Source organism: Anopheles marshallii, chromosome 2 (assembly GCF_943734725.1).
Source record: "Anopheles marshallii chromosome 2, idAnoMarsDA_429_01, whole genome shotgun sequence".
In the NCBI taxonomy this organism is placed as follows: Eukaryota; Metazoa; Arthropoda; class Insecta; order Diptera; family Culicidae; genus Anopheles; species Anopheles marshallii.
This window is the reverse complement of record NC_071326.1, coordinates 13,777,342-13,787,702: the sequence shown is the minus strand read 5'-3', so window position 1 is coordinate 13,787,702 and position 10,361 is coordinate 13,777,342.

Genomic DNA, 10,361 nt, shown 5'->3' with positions numbered 1-10,361 from the left:
CGGGACGTTGACCGATAGCAACGCCAGCTTTACGAACCATTTATCATTCCAAATCCCGGCGTGTCATTGCTCGGGACGATTTGCAAGCGATTGCCACAAATTCCAATCTCATCGTGCACAATTCACGTGCCATCGCAGCCACCAAACATCGGGACATAAAACCGTGGCCAAGTGCAAAATGCAACACACGCGGAACGGTACACCGGAACCCAATCATGGGGTTTGTGCTGCTTGTTCAAACAGTATGTGATGTCTTAACTCCTTCGTGTTGCTATCGCTTGGAGCGACCGTACCACCGTACCGCACGGGGTGTTCATTCGTGGCACCTTGCACCATTAAGTTTTGGCTCTTTTTTGCTTCGGGGAGCTGTGCTTACACAGGTATCAAGCGAAGAAGATTACGTAAAAAAAAGGAAATCAAAAGGGGATGTTACTACCACGACTCCGTTCCGACTCCTCGACACTCCTCGAACAACACGGATACTTTATGGTCTCCTAATCCCACATTCCATGTTTAGACTTTCCATTATTTTCCATTTTAAAGCGCCAGTCCCCGGTCCAAACGCGGTGTGGCGCACCTACAAGCTCGTGGTGTCCAAAAACGCGTCCCGGGTTGAGGTAAGTTTAAGCGGAAGAAAATCGAAACCACTCGAGGGATCGGGCGCGATTTGCAACCTACTCCAGACACTGAAGCCATACCGGCCGGCAGTGGAGTTGGTGCCTTATTCCGTTGTTCTGTAAAATCAGCGTTGCCGTCTAAAGCTCACGTTTTCCAACCCATCTTGGCGTTTGATTTCACTCAAGGAAGTGTTATCCTCGGATGTTGGGAGGAGGTCCTACCGGGCGAGCACGAAACCGGGGACAGTCATAGAAGATTGTGCTCCTTTCCGTCCGCCCGGTTCGTTTGGTTGATGGAGCTGGTGAAGAATGGAACAAGAATGCTGCGGGCTAGATGAAATGCACACAAACACAGCAACTATGTGCCTTTGGCCGTGGTTCCGATCGATCCCTAGATTGTGAGCTTCAGCGTAACGGAGTGAATGATTTTTCGCATTCGCTCCAAACCCCAAACCGTCAGGATTCGGCACCGGGATGGGTCGAGCCGGGGCGGTTGGGTGCGGTGCGCGGTGGCAGCGCGGAAAATAGATACACCATCCGAGATAAAGAGTGTGTTTGATTTTCGTGCTTCGACAGAGCAGAAGGAAACGAACCTTACGGTGCTTTTCTTTGTCCTGCGGCACGATGCTCGGGATGCCAACCCAACCGTTTGCGGTCGGAACGATGGCGCATGGCGCACCGGGCCATGCGGGAGTGTGGGTAAAACTATCGTGCTGGAACCCAAAACCGCCATTGGCGTGGAATTCAGCGAAACCATCCTCGGCCCTAGCCTGTCAGCACTGTTAACAAGCAGCAGTGTACGGTGCTCCGGTTGCTGCTGTGGCTGGCGTCAGTTGGGTGTATTGGCATTTCGCCGCATCTTCGACAGCTCGGTAGCACGCGGGTAGTCTTTGACCTCTTCCCGCCAACGGAACAAAACACTCCCCAGCACTGAAGCGTGTGTTTTATCAATTTCGAAATTTCAAATTAAATTTTACGATAATGTCTTCATAAATAAATGCGCTGCTCCTGCGCTCGAAGCGTAACCGATGAAAGGTCCAGCTTACAAATGAGTTGAGATCGGAATCCGGCAAAGGAAAGGGAGGGGAGGGAGGCGGTTTATGAGTGGTTCGACTTGGACTTGTGGGCTGTGACATTAACTCGGCAAACGATGTTGTCTGCAAGTTGCTTCTGGTGCCGGATGAACAGCACGACTTGACCGGTGGTGATCGGAATCACATCAAATTAGTAGCTGATGCAAGGCACCCCGGGGTGGTCGGTATTTCGGGGGTGGGGTGACAAACGTGCCATCGTGCTGTGACCGAGATGACTCTCCGGTAGTGGCCGGTGGCTCTGTATTGACCACCACATAATCGCCATCGTTACAAGTGATTGTTCGATTATCGGACCACCCTGTCCGATCGGGGGGGGTTTTTTGGGGGATGATATCGGTACGGGATTATGACAATCGGAGTGGACACTTTGTGGCACGATTATGTCCGGCATTGAGACGGTTGGAACACTTGAAAATGAGGTGTTATTTGTAATGAGCTATATTGAAACACCAGTAACCAGTATTTAGAAACATGAACGTCTTGATTGGGATTGTATTGTCGATTTCATTGGATTTTAACAAGGTTTTCGAGTTCACGTGGTAAAGTTGGAAGCGTTTCTGCATTCTTTTCAAGTTTAACTGGACTGTGTTCAAATAGAGATGCAATTCTTCTCACTCCGTGAAGCCCTCCCTTCCTTCCTTGAAGCTTTCTCAACTGATTTATTCGTCAGATCTGAAAGCTTCCCACGGCACCACCTGAACTCGTAATGCCTGAACTGTTGATATTGAAATGACTATTTAAAAAAATGTGATTTAGGGATGGATAAAACAAGTTGGAAAAGATAAAGTAAGTAAAGCTTGGAGATCCATAAATAATATTTAAACACTTGCGATTTTGGAATTGCTTTCTTTGTGTAATGGATAAGACCCAATGGTTCGAATCCCAACAATTAATGAATGTCAGCCAAAGTATAAGAAAAAAAAGGATATCTTTCTTTAAAAACAGTTCTAGTTATGGACGGCATTACTGTACCTAACTGATCAATCTCTATTTGAGTGACATTACTGCATTACTTAATACGGCAAATAAACAAATATAATTTGCACTCCTGCTGTTACTGAGGATAAAAGTGCTGTCCTAAAGTTTTACAAACAAATTATATTGAACAAAATGTAATATGCAGTTAAATCAATTTGTTAGCTGTTTCGATTGTCCGGATAGAAATCCACCCACCAACACTCATCAGACGCACATTCAGTCAACCGCCAAATGCAGTCCAGCTTCCTGGTGCACCACAATGCAACCACAATCGCTAGTCTAGTGGGCAATTATAAATCTACCAATGCTTCTCCAAAACCTCACCCAAACGCTAAAATCGCACCGAAAATGTGGTTGTCCAAACTTTTAGCTTAATTTTACGGCGCATTTAACACCACAACCAATCCTCTTAAAAATACCATTTTCTATTTCAATCACACGCCTCATTGCACCGAGTGCAGTTTTGCCCAGTGTACGCAAACAAGCGCTGGCACACATGTACTGATTGCATGTTTGGTTGGTGGTAAAATGCACCTATTCATACCACCACCCCCCCATCAAGCTCTCAAAGTCGAATCAAAGCCATCGGCAAAAATTAATTGAACACAACGCACCGGTTGAGCTAGCGCTGCTACAGTTTAGAGACGGTTAGGCAGGACAAATAGTGTCGTAAACTTTAAATGATTACGCTGATGATTGTACGTGCCGAGTGGGGGAGGTTTGGCAACCAAACGCACTACAAGGATCAGACGCGTTTAAGTGGGTGGTGGGCAACACCGAGAGTCGCCGCGTCGTGCGTAATTTTAGTTAATTGCAATTGCATCACATTAGTTGCGAAAGCCTACCGCCGCACTTCCGCCGTCCAAACGATTGTGCCAGTAATCAAGAAATCGTGACAATGCAATTGCAAAACGTGGCTGTATGTGGCGTTGCGGGATAAAGCAAACAAAGTAGGCAAGGGTAAGACGGGTGGGATCCCGGTACACTTTGCTCAAACGCCGATACATCCGGGCCCGAAACATATTCGCATGGGAATTTATTCTGATTCTTCCCTCGCACCATGCGACATGTTTCCGTCGGTGGGACATGTTTTCCATTAACGATTTGATTGATTACCTAATGTTGTAGAGAGCCCGGGGCAGACGGGGGCAGAGCTGGCTTTTGGTGAGGGATTTTTCGCATCAATCCCATCACCACACCACACCACCAACGGGCCAGGATTTGCTTCTCGCACCCACAATCAGCTCCGCGGTGGCCGATTCCATGCGTCCGTGTGTGTCGAACGGAATCTAATTATCATAGGCGTACCAGATCGGGTTGGTTCGAGCAGTCGATGAACTGGCTGCTGGGTAAATTGGCCGAAGGAAAATGTTCACCCAAACGGCTTATCGCTCATCGGCCGAGTGGAGGGTCTGAGCCCGGGAGGATTGCACTGTTTCTCATTGTCATCCTGATTTCATCCCGCGTCCGTTGCTTGCGGATGCTTTCGTCATCGGTTAAGTACAGCACGCTAGACGCGACAGGTACGGCACTCCTCAAGGAATAACGCCATTTCTTCTGTGCCAGGGCCAGGCGCGCGCGGTGATTGCTCGATTTTTCGCCCGCCGCTCAAGCGTGGAATGTTTCACCACGGCCATCGCTCGGTGGTGATCTCGGTTTCGGAGGGATTTAGCTTAAATACTCGTGGGATTTGTCAACACGTTTAGAATCAGAGCTACTTAGCGAGGCGGCGGATAAGTTCGTGACTGTACTTCCTTCGGCATTCTTTCTTTTCGGGGTTTTTACTTGCGGAATGACTCTACCGTTCACGTGATGAGCTATCTGCGGGAAAATGGCCAACGGTTTGTTTGCCGGGAGAGGGACGTTTTTCGGCGTCCCATTCATCCGTCGCGCTTGAAATCGCGATGTAATCTTATTGTCCTTTAGCCGAAACGAGTGTTACGGCGCTGGAATTTGCTACCCGAAGAGAAATCGACTACATGACAATCGGAATCGGTGGCTCATGTTCAATTATTGCTTATTATCGTGCAGCGTTGGCGCTACGCGATTGATTGCCGGATTGCACATTTGCCCGGTTCCGTTGCGTTACCCTGCTTCCGTGTCCCATTCATCATCCGTGGGCACCGTCAGAGTCGTCATTTCGTCGACCGGCACACGATGGTGAACAGTGTCCTCGAAATGGAATTTCTAATGAGGTGATGTGACGGAGCGGATTCTGCTGACATCGGATTACGGATTCGTCTGTGCACCTGTGCGAGGGTTGCCAGGATATTTGCTGTCGTGCCTTTGCATCGCTTTAAGCGCTTCCACGCCTCCGCCCATGCGGTGCAAACACCGCACTGGTATGCGATTTTATTTTTGATTTGATGAATTATTCTGTTTAGATTGCTTTCGTGAAGGTTTGTAGGGCGTGCGTGAGGATTATAATACACATCAACGTGTGGTGATGAATAGCTAAGACTATTTTGAAGATGTTTTACGCGTACAGATGATGCAAAAGCTCGTTACAGAAGAAGATTGTTTGTACTGTTACATATCGCATTGTTTGATGCAGTAAATTTGGTCAAGTTGCTTACATATTTTTCATCAACTCATCACTAAAATCACAACTTTAGAACTTACTTAAGATATTTATTTGTTTATTTGATTATATGTCCAGTCGACGGACTTTACTGGCATAAAAATTTGACTAACAACTGCTCGTTTGTAAAAATCGTCGCCCTTACGCACTTAACTCAGAAGCATTACAAGAATCCCAGTATCAATTGCTACATTAAATACCTACTCGAAAAAAAAACACATAAATAATCACACGTCACCGACCAGCGCTGCAGGACGTGCCATTAAAAAAGAGACAAGGAAAAGAAACATTCGCGACACTTCAACCGCTTGTTTCGTGGACATTCGGCAGCGCAGCCCCCGGCACAGTCGAACGGAAATTTCAATAACATTCCAATAATTATGATAAATCGACACTCGATCTGTGCGAAAGTGTCGTACAGCACAGGCTCCGGTCCCTTCCTGTTTACACTTCCCCATTCCCCCTCACTCTCGAGTGGGTCTAGCTCGTTCATTAAATGGTTTTAATCATGTCACCAACTTCAGTGTGACCCTCGAATCACGGAAACATCGGGCACGGAATCGCAGGGGCTGCTGGATCGGGTGTCGCACGGGGGTTGGTTTATACAAATTCGAGATTTATTTATAATTTTTATTTATTATCTATCCACAAGGCGCGTATGTCGGTTTGCGAGGGATAAGTCCGCGTGCACGAACGGATCATTCATAATCATTTGCGTGTGCCCGGTGGATTGCCATCGATAAGGGGCGAAGATGCGGTGCGTTCACCGCCGGGGCTGGTTTGCCAAGAGTCCTTACGCATCGTGCCGTGACTGGGTACGCGATGGGAAGTACCAGTTCCCTTGGCAGTGCAGTTTATTTTTCCTCATTACTCCCAGTCGGTTAATGTTTCTATCGCGATGCGTTCGTCGGCACAACATGTTTACTGATATTCATTTGGGATTTGGGAAGCAGAAAGCATAATCAAAGACAAGCGACGTTCGTTTATGATTTTATGGTCTAAATTAGTGTTATGTTTAATTGCGAAAGTTTCGAGAAGAGTCATTCCTGTCGTAAGTCTGATCTCAAACGATTGATGAACATTTGAAGATTTTAAATATTAATAACTACAATATTTTATGGTATTACTCATTTCATGTTTAAGCTTCTCCTTTTTTATTCTTCAGAAATATAGATTCTTCAGAAATTCATGAAAATTTCAGAAATTCTCAACTGAAAAAATCTTTAAAGATTCAAATATATTCGTTATAATTATTAAAAGCAATTGATGCGGTTAATAGATTTATTTAGTTTTATAAATCTGAATCAGATTCACCCAACAACTAGCCTAAACTTTTCTGTTCCGATGCTGTTTAATCGATTTTTGTTGCAGGATTTCGACCATCAAGCTATATTCCACTCCTCCAGCAGTGCCCTGTTGCGCCGTAAAACTCCTCTGTCGCAATTCGGCATCCGATTTCTCAGACAATGAAAACCCAACCATAAAACACATCTTCCCCGTCGGCTGTCCCCCTGTTCGGAGCATTCAGCACCCGAAAAACCTAAGGCGATCCCTTCTAATGAACATTAACCGATGGCTGTGGACAAAATATGGCGCGCCGGTATTTAAAAAGGGACCGGCCACGCTTTAAAGCACCAGGAAAGCGCCCATTTAATGTCTTCCTGCACTGCACGGCACCGTTCACGACCCGCTTCATCCGTCCCATTGTTCGAACGAGCAAAACATGGAACCGCTTCCAGGTCGGGTGGGATGAATCATAATTCAATACGATCATGCTTTAATGACGAGAGTCGTTTATAAAAATAAGCGGCACACACGGAAACATACACGGTGGGAAATGCATCCGGGAGCTATGGTTGACACATTGTCCTGCTTATTTTGCTCGGTTGCTGCTGAAAACCACCATGTAAGGCTCGGGTGTAAGGATGCTTATAAGGTGATTTATACTGCAAGCTACGAGCAAATAGTATCATCGAACGTAATGTAACGATGGAGCGTGAAGATATTAACAATAATTTATAACGGTTTAAAGCCATTAAAATTCGTCAAAATGCGACATTCAGTAGCAGTCGGAGGGGGTTTCCTTCTGTGGAACCGCTAACAAAATAAAAGTTGTTTCAACTGGTCAGAATTTTAGTGACTGCCGAGGGGAGCTACGAAACGTATGTAAGTGCACTTCATTTTCCTTGTCCATGATTAGTTTTTAAGCGTCTTTAAAGATTTGTTCCGTGCTCCTCTATCCCTTTGGAAATCGAAGCTTTAAAAAAAGAGCTGCATACAAACAGCCTTGTTTGTTTGTTTGTTTGTTTGTCTATCAGTCTGCTCGTAAAAGTCCTCACCAAATCACTCAAGACACTCGCACCCCCAAATACGGTTCGTTCGCTAGCTTCCGTTGCCTAACGACAGCCTGGTGGCTACCCAATCGAGAATAATCTCCAACGTCCGTACGTTGCACTGCTCCCGAGAGTGTCATCCACGTGAATACGTTTGTTTTCCCATCACTTGTGAGTCGTTCGTGTCTGTTTGCGCGTGTGTTTACGTGTAGATTGGTTTTAACGTTTGGTGCTTACCATTTGATGGACGGTGGTCGCTCGTGTACCTAAGAACGCACAGCTCGCCGAAGTCCGTTTTCTCGAATTTTGAGAAACGATCGACTAAGCATTCACGATTTTTCACGACACCCAGCGGATCGGCGATGCGATTCTGTTGCATACAGCAGCGACCATCCTCGTTGCGGATTTTTCTTACACAAATGTATCCCCGTGCGTGTGTATATCGATGTAGTTTTATTGCCTAGGTGGCGTGGAGGTAGCATCCGTGTTGATATGGTATGTGGCGCGATAAAATTTGAACGCCACCGTTCGTTATTGAATATACCGCGGAGGATATAGTGCTGCACGCGGTTGCTAATAAAATAAATACGCAGAACGTTGAACGGCATAATTGGATCGTAAAAATCTCCCGCCAACCCACGGGCCACGGGTTTCTTTGCCGGCAGCATCAATTATTCCACCATTTTCTGGTTTGGAACATTTTCGGTTGAGACTGGCTGGCCGATGCCGGGGGTGGAATTTAATCGATGCTTTAACGGCCATTTTCGGGAATCGAGCCACGGTTGGTGGACGTACGGTGTGTTAAAATAAACAAAGGCCAGGTCAGGGAGAGAGGATATTGTAGGTTGTAAAACACGAAACTGCACAAAATGCAACGTGTGGTAATCGCCAATTAAACGAGATTATGCCTAGTGAGCATGGGTGATAAAAAGTTCGGCCAATAGTGCACGCCACGGTACTCGGTGGAGGAAAAATACATCAATGAAACTATAGTAATTGTTCAAACATAGCAAACCGTTGGAAAACGGCATTTTTTTCCTAAATTATACACGTGTACAATAACTTTGTTCGACAATTATGATATTATAGAAACCACATAAAATAAAAGAATTGTTGTGTTATAAGTTCTATGTTGAAACATGCACAACTATTGGTTCATGGATTCACAATTTGTGTAATTATATTTCGACTTTTAATGTTATAAATTAAGCCCTTAAATTTGTTGATTTTAATATGCTTTCAGCCACATAATTCCTCGTAAACAATTTTGATAGCTCATTTTCCAAACAGGCGGGCTATTTTAGACAAGAGTTGTGGCAAATATTTGGATTTTTTGGTGCAGTATCTTTATCAACTTCAACTAAGGTGAGAGATGTTCAAATTTTTGTACTGCTTTTAAAGCTGCCTACAACTGGAAAATGGCGCGATCCTCGAAATGTAACCCATTTTATCCCCACTGACAGTGGCACCCTCTTTCATCATTCGTTCTAAACTCCGTTCCTCTATAATGGGCAGGTTGTACCAAAAACTTTTACTTAGGTGTGATAAATTCCTTGGAGGCGCTAAGCGATATAGTAGCTGATTTTAGCAATTGAATTAATTACTCCAAGTTTACGAGAGTTTTCCCTTTAAATTTTAGAGCTAGCGCGTGCGATTGAAATGTTTTTGACTCATTACAAGTTTTTAAAAATTTCCCAAACGATTTGCTTATGTGTTCAAACAAAGTAGTGTGTTTTTCGTTGTCGTTACTACCGGGTCTAAAAAAAAGGAAGATCTACCTCCAGGAGTGTCCACAGATGGGTCTGTTTCTTCTATAGAAGCAATCTAGGTTTGGGCCACAATTAATTTTTTTCCAAGCGTGATGCGAAGCCAAGATGCTCACTTTTTTATTCACTGATAAAATATCCTTCCAAAGCATTCGAATAACAGGTCCCTCGAAAAATACTAGGCTGTTACAGAGGTCAACCAAGTTATGAAGAAATAGTGAGTTTAAGTACAGAAGAAAGTACAAACAGAAGTTGTAATAATGTAAATAATCTACTAAGTGGAGTGAAGTGTGAGGTGTACACTCGCACCTATGGTATTGAAGTTGAATTAAATGAATATGCCAGAAACTTACTAATGGTTTATATTGTATTGTCTGAATGTTTAAAAAGGATCGGTTTACTGGGTAATGTTCTACCACCTATTCATCGATGTCGGACACCCTTTATATCTTACGAAATAAAATGAAACATACTTTGTTGAAGAATGTTACTACATACCGATGCAGTTCAGTATCGGTTCCTTGGGAATAAATAATCTCAAACGAGAAGGGCGAGAAACATCCTCCTACCATCGTGTCTTTATAACATGCTCTGGTCCTTAAAATCGCCCTCCCGAGGTATTCCTTCGTACACATCCTTACACGCACCGTAAATCAAACAACCATCACCACCATCGCTAAACCTGTGTCAAGCGATGACGCTGCAGCACATGCACGAAAACCAGGCAAATGTCCTTTCCTGCGCGTCCCTTTCCCAGCGGACTCTGTCTGAATGTCCCTTGCGGGCTAGTGTTCTTGCGCAGCAATTCCTCATCGACAGCGCCAGAGCCAACGAAGGGTACGTCTTCCCGCTTTCATAAATAAACATCAGCTCCACTCAGCGCTGTGACCGTGCGACCATCGGCAGCCACATTACAGCGATGTGTTAATGGCACGCGGGTCGCGGTTCGGTCCTCGGAGCGTGTGCAACCGTGCACAACAGCTACAACGCAG